Here is a 21,645-nt window from a genome sequence, read left to right as displayed (position 1 = left end):
AACCACCGCCTTGCTAAAGAAGCTGCGGGCAAAGGTGATGGACTGGCCAAGCATGGCCCCAGACCTAAACCTTGTTGAGCATCTGTGGGGCATCCTCAAATGGAAGGTGGAGGAACGTAAGGTCTCTAACATCCACCAGCTATGTGATGTCGTTATGGAGGAGTGGAAGAGGACTCCAGTGCCAAAGAGGGTTAAGGCAGTGCTGTAAAATAATGTAGAGGAGGGTGTGTGCCTTTCCTCTAATCAGCTCACACACAGGGTTAGCCCAGACTTCACATCCACTGCTGAAACAGGAAGAAACATTTCTAAAATGATATAAAATGTCTAGAAAGCCGAAGACAGCAGATATACAGGTAAAACCTATGTAGGGAGATTTGTTTCATCTCTGTGTATCATCTGAGGCTGTTCACTTCACTGGGTGTATGAGAGGGTTTACATCCACTTTAAGGAAAGAATCCAGGCCTTTTTAAAAGCAATCTACTGAGCTGGCCAGAACCACCTCTCGAAGGAGTCTATTCCACATTTTCACAGCTCTTACTGTGAAGAAACCTTTTCGCATTCGGAGATTAAATCTTTTTTCCTCTAGATGTAAAGTGCCCCCTCGTCCTCTGTGATGACCTTAAAGTGAATAACTCAACACCAAGTTCACTATATGGATCACTTATGTATTTATACATGTTGATCATATCCTCCCTTAATCTCCTCTTCTCAAGAGAGAATAAATTCAGTTCTTCTAATCTTTTCTCATAGCTGAGTTCCTCCATGCCTCTTATCAGGTTGCCCTTCTCTGCAGTTTTTTCAGTTCCCCGATTTCTTTTTTTGTGAACTTGTGCCCAAAACTGAACTGCATTTTCCAGATGAGGTCTTACTAATGATTTGTACAGGGGCAAAATTATATCTCTCTCTCTGGGGTCCATACCTCCCTTAACCACTTCCCTACCCGGCTATTGTAATATGACGTCCACAGATGGGATCTCCCATCCTGGGTGGATGTCATTTGACGGCCTGGGCTTCCTGGCCGCCTAGGGGGCGCGTGCGCGCCCGCCGCATTGCTCGGGACCCGGTGCGTGTGCCCGGCAGCCGCGATGTCCGCCGGGCACCCGCGATTGCCCGTTAACCAGGCCGGACCATGGATCTGTGTGTGTAAACACACAGATCCACGTCCTGTCAGTTGAGAGGAGACCGACCTGTGTTCCCAGTACAGTGGAACACTGATCGGTCTCCTCCCCTTGTACGTCCCCGCCCCCTACAGTTAGAATCATTCCCTAGGAAACATATTTAACCCCTTGTGTCCCCCTAGTGGTTAACCCCTTCACTGCCTGTCACATTTACACAGTAATCAATGCAATTTTATAGCATTGATCGCTGTATAAATGTGAATGGTCCCAAAAATGTGTCAAAAGTGTCCGCCATAATGTCGCAGTCATGAAAAAAATCGCGATCGCCGCTATTACTAGTAAAAAAATAAATAAATATATATTTTTTTAAAATGCCATAAATCTATCCTGTATTTTGTAGACGCTATAACTTTTGCGCAAACCAATCAATATACGCTTATTGTGATTTTTTTTACCAAAAATATGTAGAAGAATACGTATCGGCTGAATCTGAGGAAAAATTTTTTTTTTTTTTTTAAATTGGAATAAATATTATAGCAAAAAGTAAAAAATATTGTGTTTTTTTCAAAAATGTTGCTCTTCTTTTGTTTATAGCGCAAAAAATAAAAACCGCAGAGGTGATCAAATACCACCAAAAGAAAGCTCTATTTGTGGGGAAAAAAGGACGTCAATTTTTTTTGGGTACAATGTCGCACGACCGCGCAATTGTCGTTTAAAGTGCGACAGCGCTGAAAACTAAAAATTGGCCTGGGAAGGAAGGGGGTGAAAATGCCCTGTATTGAACCGGTTAATCACTTGCCGACCAGCCACAGTATGTATACTGTGACAGGTCGGCTCTCCTGCGCAAACCAACATACCCATACATCGGTTAGTGCATGTTAAACTGTGGGCATATGCTCCCGTTGTCTCGATTGACCCGTTGACTCGATTTCCGCTGCTAACCCGGGATCGCGGTACACAGAGGTAGAATGGGGATCTGCTGTTCCCAGTGATTAGGAACAGTGATCTCTATGGTGTTCCAGTAAGCCCATCCCCATACAGTTATAACACACCCAGGGAACACAGTTTACCCCTTGATCGCCCCCTAGTGTTAACCCCTTTCCATGCCATTGTCATTTATACATTGATCAGTGCATTTTTATAGCACTGATCAATGTAATAATGTCACTGGTCCCCAAAAGTGTAATTCATTTGTCCGCCGCAATGTCGCAGTCCCGTTAAAAATTGCAGATCGCCACCATTACCAGTAAAAACTTTAAAAAAATAAAAGTTTATAAATCTATCCTCTATTTTGTAGATGCTATAACTTTTGCGCAAACCAATCAGTATATACTCTTTTTGTGATTTTTTTTTAACAAAAACATGTAGCAGAATACATATTGGCCTAAACTGATGAATATATTTGTTTTTTTTGGATATGTATTATAGCAGAAAGTAAAAAAAAAATTTTTGTTTTCAAAATTGTCAGGTCTTTTTTTGTTTATAGCGCAAAAAGTAAAAACTGCAGAGATGATCAAATACCACCAAGAGAAAGCTCTATTTGTGGGAGAAAAAGGACATCAATTTTGTTTGGGTACAATGTCGCACAACCATGCAATTGTCAGTTAAATCGATGCAGTGCCGTATGCCAAAAAAACGGCCTGGTCATTAAGGGGGTAAAACCTTCCGGGGCTGAAGTGGTTAATACAAGAAAGGACTTTACTCACTTTGGAAACTGCAGTTTAACATTGCATGTTATTATTAAGCTTATGATCTACCAAAACCCCCAAATTTTTCTCCACTATGGATTCCCCAAGTTGTACTCCCCCTAGTATGTATAATGCATTGGTATTCTTAGCCCCCAAGTGCATAATTTTACATGTATCAACATTAAACCTAATTTGCCACCCAGTTGCCCAATTAAACAGTGCATTGAGGTCAGCTTGTAAGTTGGACACATCCTGTAATGATGTTATTCCACTGCAGAGGTTTGGTTTCACCTGCAAAGACTGAAATTGTACTTTTAATCCAAGACCCTATATTTTAAAGATACTAAAAAGTAAGGGTCCCAACACTGAACCTTGGGGTACACCACTGATAACCTTAGACCATTCAGAGTAAGAATCATTAACAGCTACTCTCTTTGGTCTTTTAGCTAGTTTTCTATCCATTTACAAAGTGATCTTTCCATGCCTGCAGACTTTACCTTACACATTAGCCATGTGTGGGGAACTGTGTCAAATGCTTTTGCAAAATCCAAGTATACCATGTCAACAGCTTCACCTCTGTCCAAGGTTTTACTTACCTCCTAATAAAAAGAAATCAGGTTTGTTTGACAACTTCTGTCTTTCATGAATCAATGCTGTCTGTTGCTTAAAATATTTTTTTCCAGCAAGAACTCATCTATGTGGTCTTTTATTAAACTCTCCAATATCTTCCCAAATATAGAACATAGTTACATAGAAGTTACATATAGAAGAACAGGTTTATAGTTATTGATAAAGACTTTGATCCCTTTTTAAAAATGGGCATCACATTGGCACCATGCCAATCCAGTGGTACCATTCCAGTCATTAATGAGTCCCTAAAAATTAGAAACAATTTGAAATGACAGAGCTAAATTCTTTTAGGATGTGTGAGTGGATGCCATCTGGTCCAGATGCTTTGTTCACTTTTATTCTGTCTAAATATTTCTGGATCATATCACCTTTGAGCCATTGTGGATCATTTGGGGCTGTGTCAATACCATCCCCATTATGGACATGAGCTACCCCATGCTCCTTTGTATACACAGAGCTGAAGAAAGTATTTAATCAAATTGCCTTTTCTTTGTCCCCAGTCACCCACTCTCTAGACTAGTTTGATCAATAGAATGGAGTTGATCATAATGCAAATCCTGATCCATAGAGGGCAGACCTAAGGGCAGGTCCACCAAAAATACAGCACATCTCCTATTGCTATATTGCTATTGCTGGACACCCTCTGAAGCAGGAAGTGGGATAGGATGAGATGCATTTGGCAATTCTTGCAGGGATATAATAATATACATATTTGAACATCATGAGGCATAAAGGTGAATCTCGAGAATCTCGATTCTTGTAAGGAATTAATAAAATGCTGAAACTGTAAATAACAAAAAAGTTCCCCATTAGGAAGTTGATGAGATTTCTAATGTTGTGAATAGGGATGAGCCTGATGTTCGAGTCGAACATCGGGTGTTGACCCGTTCGCCGAATTTAGAACATTATGGGGCTTTCGCGGGAAATTCCCCATAATGCACTGTGAGATTGTCAATGCACTGTGAGATCGCAGTGCATTGATGGCTGCTAAAGCATGCACCTGACCTGCATGCTTTGGCCAATTACAGCGCGCTCTGCTGTGAGAGCCATGAGTGGCAGGGTGCCTTTGGCCAATCATGGTCAAAAGCACCATGCCTCTTATGGCGTGGACTTAGCCCCCCTGCCTCAGGGGGCTAAGTCCACACCCCACACTATGTAAGGCTGCTTACATAGTGGCTGTACATAGTGTAATGAATGCGAGCAGCAAAATTAAATTTCTAAAGGAAAAAATGTAATTTAAAACTGCTCGCAGCTGTAATGTATTGTCGGGTCCCGGCAATACACATAAAAATCATTGAAAAAAATGGTGAGTCCCCCCCAGTCCATTACCAGGCCCTTCAGGTCTGGTATGGATATTAAGGGGAACCCCGCACCAAAATTTAAAAAAATCCATACCAGACCCTTATCCGAGCATGCAAGCTGGCAGGCCGCAGGGAAAGGGGGGACGAGAGAGCACCTTGTCCCCATGTTGATGGGGGCAATGGCCTCTTCCCCACAACTCTTGCCCGGTGGTTGTGGGGGTCTGCAGGTGGGGGCTTATCGGAATCTGGAAGCCCTCTTTAACAAGGGGGCCCCCAGATCCCATCCCCCTCTATGTGAATGGCTATTGGGGTACATTGTACCCCTACCCATTCACCAAAAAAGTAAAAATGACAGGAGACCGTTTTGGACAACACCTTTATTTAAAAAAAAGTGTCCCGCAATGGCCATCTATCTTCAATCACAGCACCGACGGTCCAGAGAAAAAAAAAACGGAAAAATATAGCTGAGGGCGGGGCCACCCGGTGACATAAATGGGTGATCCTACCCCCTTCTGATGTCATGTGACGTCTTGTAACGTCAGAAAGGGACGGGGTCACCCGGATGGCCCCGGTGGCCCCACCCTTGCCTATGTAACAGCTGTTAAAGCAAAAACATGGCAGTTGCCGGGACGCCTCCCATGGAGGCGGAGTTTTCTTCTGTTTTTTTCTTTCAGGACCATCAGATGCTGTGATTGAAGATATAAAGAACTTGTTAAAAGCTGTCTCCTGTCATTTTTAAATTTTGAAACTTTTTTTGGTGAATGGTATCGGGTACAATGTACCCGATACCCATTCACATGGGGGCGGGATCTGGGGACCCTCTTGTTAAAGGGGGCTTCCAGATTCTGATAAGCCCCCCGCCCACAGACCCCCACAACCACTGGGCAAGGGTTGTGGGGAAGAGGCCCTTGTCCCCATCAACATGGGGACAAGGTGTTTTGGGGGGACCCCAAAGCACCCTCCCCATGTTGAGTACGGTTCAGGAGGGGGGTGCTCTCTCGTCCCCCCTTTTCCTGCAGCCTACCAGGTTGCGTGCTCAGATAAGGGTCTGGTATGGATTTTGGGGATGACCTCCACGCCATTTTTTTTTTTAATTTTGGCACGGGGTTCCCCTTAAAATCCATACCAGACCTAAAGGGCCTGGTATGAATTTTGGAGAGACCCCCACGCTTTTATTTTATTGTGGCACGGGGTTCCCCTTAATATTCATACCAGACCCAAAGGGCCTTTTATGGACTGGGGGGGGACCCACGCTGTGTTTTTCAATGATTTTTATGTATATTGCTGGAATCCGACAATACATTACAGCCGCGGGCAGTTTTAAATAACATTTTTTCCTTTAGAAATAATAAATTAGTATAGTAATTTTGCTGTTGTACTGTTATGAACATGGGAAAGATGCTCTACTTTACAGGCAGACTAAGGAGACCCCCAGGCACGATATTTATAGGAATATTTCAATTTTACTTTTTCACTTTAAGCATTATTAAAATCACTGCTCCTGAAAAAATGGCAGTTTTTAATACTTTATTTTGCATTGATACATGTCCCCTGGGACGGGACCCGGGTCCTCAAACACTTTTTATGGCAATAACTTGCATATAAGCCTTTAAAATAGTTAATGTTTTAAGTGGTTGTGTGTTCATACACATTTTTTGCCTGTTCGCATGTTCTGCTGCAAACCAAACTGGGGGGTGTTCGGCTCATCCCTAGTTGTGAACAGGTATTTGCATGGTCAGTAAAGAATAGACTATATTAAAGCCATGGGCACGCCATCAACAGAAGTGTTAAAGCGATAGTAAACCCTCCAAAAGAAAAATGATTTTACCAATATTATAAACTACCTATTAATTTAGAATCAAATGGGCACTAGGAGTAAGCACAACAATATTACTGTAAATAATCTTTTTATCTGAAACGCTGCTTCTCTATAATAGCCGGCGCTGTCTCAACTGTGGTCTTCCGCATCTGTATTATTCTTTATTTCCGCCCGCAGTAGATTTTCCTCTCCATAATTCCACGCGTATGCAGTAATAGCATTATCCAAGCCTCTTCTTCGTTTCCGGTTACTACGGAAACGAAGCATAGCGAATCCGTCTTTGTCTTCTCAACCCTGTGACGTACTGGTAGTGAGTCACAAGGTAACCAGAATCCTCTTCTCAATGGGGAAGAATTAGGAGGAAGCATTGCGGGATGTCGGGGCTAACGTCGACAACAGTAAATGACGCAGCCCCTACATAGACACAGCATTTTTCCGTCAGGGTCTCAGCTTGCCGGAAAAATAGAACATACGGCACATGCATGGGTGACATCTTCAGAAACAAATACGCAAGGCATGCAGGTAAAGACAAAAATATATATTGCAACTAATTATAAAAACTACAATTGTAAATGTAATTGAAAATCATAATACAACCACCACTTTAAAGGATAATCCATATCAGACAGAAACACAGAGCAGTGTGATATGGGGGTTGCTTAGCTCATATAGTAGATGCATTTAAGTGAGTTCACAGTGTGAACTGTATTGAAGGGCTTAATGGTCCATGTTTATTGCAAAATGAAAAGTTCACATAAAGATTCCCACACTTTCCACAAAAGGATTTCAGTTTCATAAAACAAGCAGCCAATGAAAATGTTGAGCCCCCTGGCTTTCTTGTCAGCAGTGCTGCTGCTCTTGTCTCTGGTCTTCAGACCCTGCTTTCTGTCTCTTCATGGCTCACTTCATGGCTTAGTTAAATCCAGCAGCTGTATAAGCCCACTCCTGGCCTCTTGGTAGGGTTGCTACTGGCACCCCCAACTCTCTTCCCTCTTGAGACATACAGACTCCCTTCAGTACCATGGCCTAACTAGCCACCTCAGCTTTCTCAGTCTCCCCAGACTTGTGTAGCTGTCTGGATGCAGTCTCAAGTAGGAACACATGTCTCTCTTGGCTGAAACATACAGGTCTCACCTGACAGGGTTCTCCCTCCAAAATGAGAGCTTTGAGCTACGCTCAGATTTGGCTTATAACAGGAAAAATCCAAAAAAGATATAGTTGTTTAGGTAAATACTTAATTTTGATTATATGAATGTGACCAAATAAGGAGATATATGTATGGTCCCAGGAAGACAATATCTCCCTGAGTTGTTTGAAGAGAGGGGGTATGTTTGCTTTATAAGGAGTGTTGTAGGTTGCTATGATTGTAATATCTAATAGGAAAGAGTAGGGGTCCATTGCAATGGGAACTGTGTCCAATTCTAGGGAGAGTGAGGAAAGTGTGACTATCAGGGCGTTCTGCCCCATACACACAATCGGACATTCTGACAACAAAATCCATGGATTTTTTCCAACGGATGTTGGCTCAAACTTGTTTTGCGTACACACGGTCGCACAAAGTTGTCGGAATTTCCAATCGCCAAGAACGCGGTGACGTACACCACATACGATGAGACTAGAAAAGACCAGTTCAGAACTAAGCGCGGCACCCTTTGGGTTCCTTTTGCTAATCTCGTGTTAGTAAAAGTTTGGTGAGAAACGATTCGCGTTTCAGACTCGTGGTTTTCAGATCATTTTCTGCTGTTCAGTTTGTGCTTGTGGGTTTGTATCTGCTCTTCAGTGCGTGCAGCAAGTGATGCGTGACTCTTGTCATTGTGTTCTTGTTCGTTCGTTACTGTTTTTCAGGTCGATCTTCACAGGCCTTGCTGTTCTTCAGTGCGTTCTTTTACTTCGTTCTGAGCAGCCGACCGTTTTCTAGCCATGTTGCGTATATGTACTCCTCGTAGAGTTTGTGCTGTGCAGGGGCTTGGTGTTGGGGTCCTTACCTTGACACAAGTCCAGTCCATGAACAGTGTGGGGAGGAGGTCATGGACCAAGAATTAGGGGTTCAATAGTATTGTGATGTTGGCGGTGGTGTCGGCCACTTACGAGTTCCTGTATGTGGACGTGGGGAAGAATGGCCAGATGTCAGATGGTGGAGTCATCGCCCAGATGGAGTTCTACAGGCGTCTCCAGAATGGCAGCTTGGACTTGCCACCTCCAGAAGACAATGTGGAAGGACTCCCATTGGTCTTCGTTGCAGATGAAGCGTTTGCGCTGGGGGACCATCTTATGCGGCCATTCCCGATGAGGACCCTCACCCCAGACCAGAGGGTTTTTAATTACCGGCTGGCCAGAGCCAGAAGAGTGGTGGAGAACACGTTTGGAATCATGGCCAGCGGAGCACTAACAGGCTGGGAATGGAGGCATACAGCCAGGTTATATATAACAAAATATTATCTGTGAGCAGGACAGTTTTATAATGAACACCTGCCACATTAAGGCCTTTTGTGCTTGCATTCTGCTTGATATATTCCATCAGTGGCTCTAAGGCTAAAATAAAAAGAGGTGACAGAGGGCATTCTTGGCCTGCACCCCATTGAAAGGGACCCATTCAAAATCGTGATATTTTGTAGTTGTAGAGGTGAGTCAGAAAAGTGAACAGTGATTCCAAGAAAATTGATCCCAAGACCCCAGAGTTGCAAAACTGTTCATAGGTATGCCCAAGACAAAGGATAAAAAGCCTTGCACAAATCCAGTGAGTGCAGCGTTCCCCTTCTCAGTGTGAGCACCCCAACCTTTCTCCTCCTCCCCGCCAGCACCAGAATCCTCTTTCTCTTCACTACCAGCACCCCAACAATTCTGTGTGTTTTTCTCCTGCTGCCTCATTCTGTGCAAAATAATGGTGACTGATAGGGATGAGCCGAACACCCCCCAGTTGGGTTTGCGGCAGAGCATGCGAACAGGCAAAAAATTTGTGCAAACACCGTTAAAGTCTATGGAACTTGAACGTGAAAAATCAAAAGTCCTAATTTTAAAGGCTAATATGCAAGTTATTGTCATAAAAAGTGTTTGGGTCCCGGGTCCTGTCCCAGGGGACATGTATCAATGCAAAAAAAAGAAAAAAGTTTTAAAAACGGCAGTTTTTTCGGGAGCAGTGATTTTAATAATGCTTAAAGTGAAACAATAAAAAATAAATATTCCTTTAAATATCGTGACTGGGGGGTGACTATAGTATGCCTGTAAAGTGGCTCATTTTTCCCGTGTTTAGAACAGTCCCTGCACAAAATGACATTTCTAAAGGGATAAAAGTCATTTAAAACTGCTTATGACTCTAATGTAATGTTGCCCCACCTCCCCCAGCCCATTACCAGGCCCTTTGGGTCTGTTATGGATATTAAGTATTAAGGGGAACGCACCCAAATTTAAAAAAAAAGGCGTGGGGCCCCCAGTCCCTATATACTCTGAACAGCAGCAGTATACAGGCGGTTCCCGGGTTACAAACAAGATAGGGACTGTAGGTTTGTTCTTAAGTTGAATCTGTTTGTAATTTGGAACAGGTACATTTTGTAAGTGTAGCTCCAGCCAAAAAATCTATTTTTAGGCTTTTTGGATAACATAGGGAAGGGTTATCATCACCCCTGTAACATTTGTTTTGCTGTCTGTGCCCTTGTTCAGAAGATTTCACCTCACTTTCTGTCCCAATGACAATTGGATTTACAAAATTTGGGGTTATTAGGGAAACAAGGATTGGTGATAAGGCATCAGTGGAGACACCTTTTTCCCATATTAACTCTTACAGTAGATGATTTCCCTTCCTAGGGGTAGATTTCCTCTCACTTCCTGTTGTCTCCCTCCGATTCTAAGTAGGAGTCATTTGTTTGATGTTTGTTTGGATGTTTGAAAATAGGGGACCGCCTGTATATACTATACGGCCTGCCCTATACACTCTGTGGAAAATTGGGCCTTAAGTGTTGGTGGTTCCAGAACACTGTAAGCCCTCACAGTTACTCTTGGTGGGCGCTGGAACGGGCCCTGCTGTGAAATATTATATCAAGAATTGTAATTATGTGCCCCTGTTAAACAGGGGCATAATAATTGGGCCTTAGGCGGTGGTGGCACAACACTGTAAAGCCTCACAGATACTTTTGTTCAGCGCAGGAACAGGCCCTGCTGTGAAATATTAGATCAAAAATTGTAATTACGTGCCCCTGTTAAACAGGGGAATAAAAATTGGGCCTTAGGGGGTGGTGGTGGTGGTGGCACAACACTGTAAAGCCTTACAGATACTTTTGTTGAGCACAGGAACAGGCTCTGCTGTGAAATATTAGATCAAAAATTGTAATTACGTGCCCTTGTTGAACAGGGGCAGAAAAATTGGGCCTTAGGTGGTGATGGTGGTGGCACAACACTGTAAAGCCTCACAGATACTTTTGTTGAGCTCAGGAACAGGCCCTGCTGTGAAATATTAGATTAAAAATTGTAATTACACGCCCCTGTTAAACAGGGGCAGAAAAATTGGGCCTTAGGCAGTGGTGGTGGTGCCCTGAACCGAAAATATTCCTAGAAGCTATCATCATGAAGATTGAGGAGGAATAGGATAGTTACTCAGCATAATAGGATAGTCATTCAGCATATGCAGTCTTCAAGGGATCCCACATCCATAGAAAAATCAATCAGTTACATCAGCATCAGGTGCTTGGTAGCTGGTGATCCAAGACTGATTAATTTTTATGAATATGAGCCGATCAACAGAGTCTGTGGACAGGCGCACTCTGTGATCAGTTACAAAGCCTCCAGCAGCCATGAATGTGCATTCAGAAACGCTGGATACAGGACAGGCCAATAGCTCAATTGCATATTGAGCAAACTCTGACCAGTGGTCCATCCTCAAGACCCAGTAACCCAGTGGATGTTCTGGTGGAAAGGTCTCCAAGTCTGATCTTGCCCCTAGATATTCCTGCACCATGTAATTCATACGCTGGCGATGGTTGCTGGAACCAATCAGACCTAAGCGCTGAGGACTGAAGAATTCTCTGAAGGCTTGGTCAGCCGGCCACCTTCTCCACCGCTCTTTCTGTTACTGAATGAAGCCTCAGCAACACGTTGTCCAGCACCAGGAAATTGTAACCTCCCAGGCTCTGGAAATGCATTGCACAAACCTTTCTGCAAGGCCTCCCGAAGATGTTTCATCCTCTGCTCCCTCTGCAAAGGCTGGATAAGTTCTGCAACCTTACCCTTGTAACATGGATCAAGAAAGGTTGCCAGCAAGTAATGATCCCTCTCCTTGATACCACGAATCCTAGGGTCCTTTCGCCGGCTTTGCAGGATTAGAGAGGTCATGCAGCTTAAAATTGCAGAGGCATTCGATCCTGAGTCCTCTGGGTCACTAAGGATCACATGATCCTCAACCACCTCTTCCCAGCCACGTACAACTTCATGAATTTCTGGGGACTGCAAACGATCCCCTGAAGACTGCTGCTGATGCTGAGTTATCCTCCACCTCCATGCTGACAGAATCCTCCTCCTCCACCTCTTCTTCTTCCTGTGTGATCAGCGGGCCTGCAGAAATACTAGTATCTGAATAAATGGGGCCTTGAGAGGTAAAGAAGTCCTCCTCTTCCTCCCGCTGTTCTGCCTCAAGTGCCCTGTCCATTATTCCACAAAGTGTGGGCTCCAACAGGAAGACAAGAGGGACGGTATCAATGCTGCATGCACTGTCACTGCTCACCATCCTTGTGGTCTCCTCAAATGGTGACAGGACAGCGCATGCATCCTTGATCAGTGGCTACTGGCGTGGCGAAAAAAAGCCAAGCTCCCCTGACCCTGTCCCGGTGCCATACTCACACAGGTACTCATTGATGGCCCTCTGCTGTGTGTGCAGCCGCTGCAGCATTGCCAATGTTGAGTTCCACCTGGTGGGCATGTCAAAAATGCAGCGGTTCTTGGGCAGGTTACATTCTCTTTGAATGTCAGCCAGCCGAGCACTGGCATTATATGACCGCCGGAAATGACCACAGACTTTTCATGGCCTGACTCAGGAGATCCTGTAAGCCAGGGTACCTGCTCAAAGAATGCTGCACCACCAAATTCAGGACGTGAGCCAAACGGGGAACATGGGTCAAGTGTCTATGTCAGAGGGCGGAGAGGAGGTTGGTGCCATTGTCACACACAACCATTCCTGGCTGAAGCTGGAGTGGCATCAACCACCTCTGAGCCTGCCCCTACAGAGCTGCCAGAATCTCTGCCCCAGTGTGGCTCCTGTCCCCTAAGCAGACCAACTCAAGCACTGGATGGCGTCTTTTTGCCTGAGTGCTTGCGTAACCTCTTGAACGCCTACAGAGCACTGCTGGTTCAGAGGAGAAATCTACAGAGGAAGAGGCCATAGAGGAAGAAGAAGAGAAGGGGGTGGAGGAGAGAGCTGTGGCAGAATCACCACTAGCATTTTGGAGGCGTGGTGGCGGAACAAACTCCAACAATACTGAACCCTGTCCTGCATCCTTCCCAGCTGCCAGCAGAGTTACCCAGTGCACCGTTGTCATGGTTATGCAATAGAGTTTTGTTTATCAGCTTACCTGTCTCCATGTGTTCTTCTCTAAAGACCAGCTGACTCTCACCTGACTGCTTTTATTAACTCTCCTCTAGCATGGCTCCACCCCAGCTCCTATCAGAGAACTCTATATTAACCTCTGCACTGCAGGCCAGCCCTGCTGATCAACCTTTGTGTGTTTTGGCTTCCTGTTCCTGCCCGCCGTGTGCTCTACGTTTGTTTCTCTTACCGACCTTGGCGTGTTCTCTACTATTCCTGTCTGCTCGTGACCCTGACCTTTGGTGTGTCCCCAACTATCCCTGTTTGCCTGTGGCCCTGAACCTTAGCGTGAACTCTGTTATCCTTGTCTGCTTGTGGCCCTGACCTTGGCTTATTCCTTTACTATCCCTATCCTCCTGTTGCCTACTGTGGGTGTGAGCTGGGGGACCCTGGGGGTCGTGACCTGGAGCCAGTTGCAGCCCAGTCCATCCTCACCACTAGAGGCTCTGATGAACACCTGCTGGCTCTTAGACTCCACGCTCCAGGGAATCCTATGCTCTAACCTGTGTTGATCCGTGTTGGTGTTCCAGCGGCCTTGCCTTCCTTACCACCCGGACTCCCATCCGCAGCAGTCAGCCGTAGGGTCCACTGCCTTGCGGTGCACTCCTGATCCCAACGGTGTGCATCTGTCACCTAGCCTCAAGGTGACCTGACAGTTTGATCAGCCATGGACCCGGCTGACGTGCCGCTTCTTGCAGCCGATCCAATGTAGGGCATAGTTCACAGACTCGAGGCCCAGGAATCTAATCAGACTCAGGTAATGCGATTCCTTAAGGGTCTGGCTTCCCGCTTCGAGCAGCTCCAGGCCTCCTTGGGAAACCCGAACCTGCAGCCTCAAGTACGATCAGCAGCTGCACCTATCGCACCAGTCGCAGCCGCACATTCATATTAACTGCCAGCTCCATCCTGTTTCTCTGGGGACTCCAAGGCCTGCAGGGGCTTCCTCAGCCAATGCACCATTCATTTTGAGCTCCAGCCTCAAAACTTTCTGTCTGATCAGGCTAAGGTAGCCTATATCATTTCTCTCCTCTCTGGTGAAGCTTTAGCTTGGGCTACCCCCCTGTGGGAGAAGAATGACCCGGTGGTTTACAGCCTGTCCGACTTCATGAAGCTTTTTCGTAATATCTTCAAGGAGCCAGCTCGGGTTTCTTCAGCGGCTAGTGCCCTTTTACGCCTTCACCAAGAATCTTGTTCAGTGGGACAATATGCGCTTCAGTTCCGTATCCTCACAGCTGAATTGAGCTGGAACAATGAGGCCCTGGTCGCAACCTTTTTACATGGCCTCTCTGACTGAGTGAAGGACGAATTAGCAGGAAGAGCCAACCCCGCCGGTCTGGACGATGTAATTTCCTTGTGCAATCAGACTGACATTGAAAAAAGACGCCAGCGCCCCCTAGGTCCTAGTCAGCCAGAACTCTTCTCCCGTCACCCTGTGGAGCATCCTCTGCCTGCTGAGGAACCTATGCAGCTGGGCCGGACCAGACTAACCCCCGAAGAACGTGCTAGACACAGAACTCTGGGCTTGTGTCTTTATTGTGGGGGCAAGGGTCATTTTCATGACTCCTGCTCGCTTCGTCCAGGAAATGCTCGGGTCTAGTACATTTAGAAGGTGGATTTTTGGACCCAGAAACACCACCTTCTCGTCTTCTTCTTCCGGTGTTCCTCCATGTAGGCCCTTCTCCCCAATCGGTCCTAGCATATCTGCCAGCAATTTTACAGACTGGAGAACTGCTTCTTCTATGAAGCTTACCCTTTCTCCCCTCGCTACACCACTGGTAGTCTCGGCAATTGATGGCACTGTGCTCCCAGGGGGCCCTATCCGTTTCCAGACGCTACCTATTAGGATGTCGGTAGGGATATTCCACCAGGAGTGGATTTCCTTCCTCATTCTACCCAAGGCCTCTACCCCCATTGTATTAGGCCTTCCTTGGCTACAGCTCCACTCTCCACATGTGGGCTGGGTCTTTGGGCAGATCCTGGCTTCGTGTTTCTCATCCTGTCTTCTCAAGGTGGTCCCCAAGGAGAGACTTCCCATTGCTACCACATCCGTATCTTCTGATCTTCCCGCGGCATACAGCGATTACCGGGATGTGTTCTGTAAGATGTCTGCTGAGGTGCTTCCTCCCCACAGATCTTTTGAATGTGCCATTGACCTTGTCCCTGGAGCAACTCTACCCAGGGGTCGTACCTACCCTCTGTCCATTCCAGAGACCCAGGCCATGTCTGAGTATGTCGTCGAGAATCTGGAGAGAGGTTTCATCTAGAAATCCTCATCACCTGCAGGAGCAGGGTTCTTTTTCATTGCTAAAAACGATGGTACCCTCAGACCCTGAATCGACTATCGAGGGTTAAATGCAGTGACTATCAAAAACCGATACCCCTTACCTCTAATATCTGAGCTATTTGACAGGTTGAAGGTGCCTTCCATTTTCACCAAGTTGGATCTCAGAGGTACACACAATCTCATTAGAACACGGGAAGGTGATGAATGGAAGACTGTGTTTAACACTAGGGACGGGCATTACGAATACCTGGTTATGCCTTTTGGTTTGTGTAATGCTCCAGCTGTGTTCCAGAACTTTGTCAATGAAATCTTCAGGGATCTACTATACCAGTTTGTTGTCATTTATCTGGATGACATTCTCATCTTTTCTGAAAATCTGCTTGCTCACAGAAACCATGTCCGCACCGTACTTCAGCGCCGTAGAGAGAATAATCTCTATGCCAAGCTGGAGAAGTGTTCCTTTGAATGTCCTGAGGTCCTGTTTCTGGGATGTTTTGTTTCTAGTTTGGGTCTTCGCATGGATCTCAGAAAGGTCTCGGTCATTACCAACTGGCCCCTTCCTGCTAGCCTCAAGGCCACACAGCGCTTTCTTGGCTTCACAAATTATTATAGGCAGTTCATAAGGAATTACTCTTCCATTGCTGCGCCTATTATCGCTTTAACCAAGAAGGGTGCGAATGCCAAAGACTGGCCTCCCGAGGCTGTCTCTGTGTTTCACGATCTGAAACAGGCCTTTGTTTCTGGACCTCTCTTGAGGAGACCAAATCCTGAGGACCCATTTTTTATTGAAGTAGACGCTTCAACCATGTGCGTTCTTCTCCAAAAAATTTTCTCAGGCACAGAGAAATTATGGCATTGGTGATCGGGAACTTCTCTCAATTAAATTGGCGTTGGAAGAGTGGTGTCATCTCTTGGAGGGTTCCCCTAACTCCATTACGATCTTTACTGATCACAAGAATCTACAATACCTACAGAATGCTAAACGTCTAAACTCCAGACAGGCCAGGTGGAGTCTCTTCTTTTCTCGTTTTAAATTCACGATTACGTACAAGCCTGGTTCCTGCAACGGTTGGGCTGCTGAGCTCTCTAGGTCATTTGACACTTTGGACGAGGAGTCCACCCCTGATCCTGAGCTGATCATTCCGACCTCATGCATTGTTGCCCATTCTATCACCCTGGAATCAAAAATTCCTCCTGGCAAGACCTTTGTTCCCACGGAGCTAAGAGCTAAGATCCTTCGTTGGAGACATGATTCCAAGGTGGCAGGTCATGCTGGGTTCCTCCGATCCTTCCTGCTCATCAGTCGTCTCTACTGGTGGCCTAACCTCCACTCGGATGTTAAAGATTACGTTAAGGCTTGCCATGCCTGTGCTCAGTCTAAATCTTCCTAACAAGCCCCTGCTGGTCTTCTCATGCCCTTGCCCATTCCTAAGGAGCCCTGGTCTCACATCACCATGGATTTTATCACCGATCTTCCACTGTGGGAGAATAATACAGCCATTTGGGTGGTAATCGATCGGTTCTCCAAGATGGCTCATTTTGTTCCTCTTCCTGGTCTCCCTTCTGCCTCTGCCTTGGTTCCCATTTTTGTACGAGAGATTTTCCGCCTTCATGGTGTTCCTTCCCATGTCGTTTCGGACAGAGATGTTCAGTTTACGTCCCGTTTTTGGAGAGCCTTTTGCAAATCCCTTTACCTTGGATTTTACCTCTTCTTACCATCCCCAATCCAATGGCCAGACTGAGAGGGTTAATCAGGAGTTGGAGGTATTTCACCGTACCTTGGTCTCGGCTCATCACGATGATTGGGCATCACTACTCCCGGGGGCAGAGTTCTCCCACAATAATCATGTCAACGTCAGTTCTCAGAAAACACCCTTTATCACGGTTTATGGAAAACATCCTCAACTCCCTCTTCCTATGATCTGTTCTTCCTGACATTCATGATTCCCTCCAGAAAGCTGCCAACAAATTCAAGAATTTTGCTGACCGTCACAGGCGTAAGCAGCCTTCTCTTCAGCCAGGAGACAAAGTCTGGCTCTCCACCGGGAACATCAAACTCCGGGTTCCTTCTCTCAAATTTGCCCCAAGATTCATTGGTCCGTACACTATAACTTCTAAACTGAATCCGGTTTGTTTCAAGCTCCAGATTCCCAAAAGCCTCAAAATCTCTAACTCCTTCCATGTTGCTCTTCTAAAGCCTTTAGTCCTCAATAAGTTCTCTCGTCCTCTTTCTACCGCAGCACCGGTCTCTGACGATAATCAGAAGTACGAGGTTAGACAAATTTTGGATTCCTGACTCTGTAGAGGCATTCTACAGTACCTCATGCATTGTAAGGGGTTTGGCCCTGAGGAGAGGTCGTGGATCAAGGCTTCTGAGGTCTTTGCACCTCGTCTGTTGAGGACGTTTCATTTTAAGTTCCCCTCTAAACCTGATCCCAGGCGGGGAAGGGAGAGGCTTCGTAAGAGGGGGGGTACTGTCATGCTGTGGCAGAATCACCACTAGCATTTTGGAGGCGTGGTGGCGGAACAAGCTCCAACAATACTGAACCCTGTCCTGCATCCTTCCCAGCTGCCAGCAGAGTTACCCAGTGCACCGTTGTCATGGTTATGCAATAGAGTTTTGTCTATCAGCTTACCTGTCTCCATGTGTTCTTCTCTAAAGATCAGCTGACTCTCACCTGACTGCTTTTATTAACTCTCCTCTAGCATGGCTCCACCCCAGCTCCTATCAGAGAACTCTATATTAACCTCTGCACTGCAGGCCAGCCCTGCTGATGAACCTTTGTGTGTTTTGGCTTCCTGTTCCTGCCTGCTGTGTGCTCTACTTTTGTTTCTGTTACCGACCTTGGCGTGTTCTCTACTATTCCTGTCTGCTCGTGACCCTGACCTTTGGCGTGTCCCCGACTATCCCTGTTTGCCTGTGACCCTGAACCTTGGTGTGAACTCTTTTGTCCTTGTCTGCTTGTGGCCCTGACCTTGGATTATTCCTTTACTATCCCTATCCTCCTGTTGCCTACTGTGGATGTGAGCTAGGGGACCCTGGGGGTCGCGACCTGGAGCCAGTTGCAGCCCAGTCCATCCTCACCACTAGAGGCTCTGGTGAACACCTGCTGGCTCTTAGACTCCACGCCCCAGGGAATCCTACGCTCTAACCCCGGTGGGATCCGTGTTGGTGTTCCAGCGGCCTTGTCTTCCTTAGCACCCGGACTCCCATCCGCAGCAGTCAGCCGTAGGGTCCACTGAATTGCGGTGCACTCCTGATCCCAACAGTGTGCATCTGTCACCTAGCCTCAAGGTGACCTGACAACCGTGAAAGAAAGGTAATGTCCCTGTCCATGCCTGATGTACCATGAGTCAGCAGTAATATGCACCTTACTGCTGACCGCCCTGTCCAACGAGGCCAAAACATTGCCTTCCACATGTTGGTAGAGAGCCGGAATGGCCTTCTGTGAAAAGAAATGGCGTTTGGGAACCTGCCACTGAGGTACCGCACATTCCACAAATTCATGAAAGGGGCAGAGTCTACCAGCTGAAAAGGCAGCAGTTGCTGTGCTAGCAATTTGGCCAAGCTAGCATTCAGATGCTGAGCATGTGGATGGCTGGGACCAAATTTCTTTCAACGGTTTAGCAACTGGGGTAGGGAAATTTGCCTGCTAAAATCCAATGTTGGTGTACTGCTAGTAGATTGGCTGCAAGTACTTGGAACACCTATTTCTATACCTTCATTCCTCTCAGTGCAGGTTTCTGAGAGGACTGGAGGTATAGTGGGGTTGGAGATCCCAGCTGATGAGGAGCAAGGAGAGGTCCGCCTTGTTCTTTGATGTGGGTCTTTTAAGTGCTGTTGCCAACGGACTGCATGGGAAGTCATCATATGTCTGGTCAAGCATGTGGTGCCCAAGCGACTGCTGTTTTGGCCATACTTGATACACTTCAGACATATGTTGTAAACAGCAACGGTGCGATCTGCTGCACACGTGTCAAAAAAGGCCCACACCAAAGAACTATTCAAAATATGTGGGGAGTCAGCAGCGCCCTGCACCTGCTTAGCTCTGTGGTGTGATGCAATAGGGTGGCTGCCCTTAAGCTGCCCCCTGGAGGGCATCCTGCCTTGTTGGAGATGTGCCTCCTCCTCTCTTCTAATAGGCATCCAAGTAGAGTCAGTGACCTCATCATCCCCTTGTCACTGGAGCAAACTTGGCAGTATGCTGCAGCTCGGGGAACATGACTGCCAGTTTCTTGACCTTCTTGGGCACTCTTCTCTCTAGGCTCACGTTACTCCCTTCCTCGACCTGGGTACCATCATTGAAACCTTCAGATCACTGTGCATCCTCCTGCAGCATGTACCCGACATTTTGGATGAACAGTTCGGGGGACTCCTCCGTGCATGATGTTGGGGCAGGAGTGACTGTTGACAAGTGGAAAGGAATAGGCCACTTTGGCAGCTGCATTGGCAGGCAAAACTACTCTAAGCCTGGGTGACAGAGGATGAGGAGGATGAGGAGGGCTTTGTTATCCATTCTGCCAGCTCTTCTGCATGTTGTGGCTCAATAACACGGCCAGCTGCAGAATAAAAGGACAAGCATGCCTCACGGCCACGTGTTGAAGATGCATTGTGTCCACGACCAGCTCTGTCGACTGTAGACACAGAGCCTGCTTGCCCTCTTTTAGTGGTCTGTGAGTGTCTGCCTCTCCTTGGTGGCCTTCCGGACATGCTGTAAATTTTGTTTAGCAAAACCACACTACACTGTATTGTGTACTGTGTACACCACCAGAAAAGTAGTAGCAACTGCACTAGGGGTGCACGGTACAGTGTACACTAACAGAAGTGTAATAACAACTATGGGTGTACTGTATTGTGTACACCACCAGAAAAGTAGTAGCAACTGCACTAGGGGTGAACAGTATTGTGTACACCACCAGAAGTCTAATAACAACTATGGGTGCACTGTATGTATTGTGTACTGTGTACACCACCAGAAAAATAGTAGCAACTGCACTATGGGTGCACGGTACTGTGTACACCAACAGAAGTGTAATAACAACTAAGGGTGTACTGTATGTATTGTGTTCTGTGTACACCACCAGAAAAGTAGTAGCAACTGCACTAGGGGTGCACGGTACTGTGTACACCAACAGAAGTGTAATAACAACTATGGGTGGACTGTATGTATTGTGTGCACCACCAGAAAAGTAGTAGCAACTGCACTAGGGGTGCACGGTACTGTGTACACCAACAGAAGTGTAATAACAACTATGGGTGCACTGTATGTATTGTGTACACCACCAGGAAAGTAGTAGCAACTGCACTAGGGGTGCACAGTACTGTGTAGACCACCAGAAGTTTTAATAACAACTATGGGTGCACTGTATATATTGTGCACTGTGTACACCACCAGAAAAGAAGTAGCAACTGCACTATGGGTGCACGATACTGTGTACACCAACAGAAGTGTAATAACAACTATAGGTGTACTGTATGTATTGTGTACTGTGTACACCACCAGAAAAGTAGTAGCAACTGTCCTAGGGGTGCACGGTACTGTGTACACCAACAGAAGTGTAATAACAACTATGGGTGTACTGTATGTATTTTGTACTGTGTACACCACCAGAAAAGTAGTAGCAACTGCACTAGGGGTGCACGGTACTGTGTACACCAACAGAAGTGTAATAACAACTATGGGTGTACTGTATGTATTGTGTACTGTGTACACCACCAGAAAAATAGTAGCAAGTGCACTAGGGGTGCACGGTACGGTGTACACCAACAGAAGTGTAATAACAACTATGGGTGTTCTGTATTGTGTACACCACCAGAAAAGTAGTAGCAACTTAACTAGGGGTGCACGGTACTGTGTACACCAACAGAAGTTTAATAACAACTATGGGTGCACTGTATGTATTGTGTACTGTGTACACCACCAGAAAAGTAGTAGCACTAACAGCTGCACTACGGTGCACAGTACTGTGTAAACCAACAGAAGTGTCAACCATGGGTGTACTGTATGTATTCTGTACTGTGTACACTACCAGAAAAGTAGTAGCAACTGCACTACAAAAACACTAAACTGAATACAGTGTGTATATATACATATATATATATATATATATACAAGACTGTCTGTATATATATATATATATATATATATATATATATATATATATATATATTAAATTCACTGCAGCTAACTGAATAACCTGCCTGCCTGCTCAATCCAAATGACACTCTCTTCATCC

Source organism: Aquarana catesbeiana, linkage group LG04, assembly GCF_042186555.1.
Source record: "Aquarana catesbeiana isolate 2022-GZ linkage group LG04, ASM4218655v1, whole genome shotgun sequence".
NCBI classification, from domain to species: domain Eukaryota; kingdom Metazoa; phylum Chordata; class Amphibia; order Anura; family Ranidae; genus Aquarana; species Aquarana catesbeiana.
The sequence above is the reverse complement of the archived record's forward strand: the minus strand, read 5'-3'. Positions refer to the sequence as shown.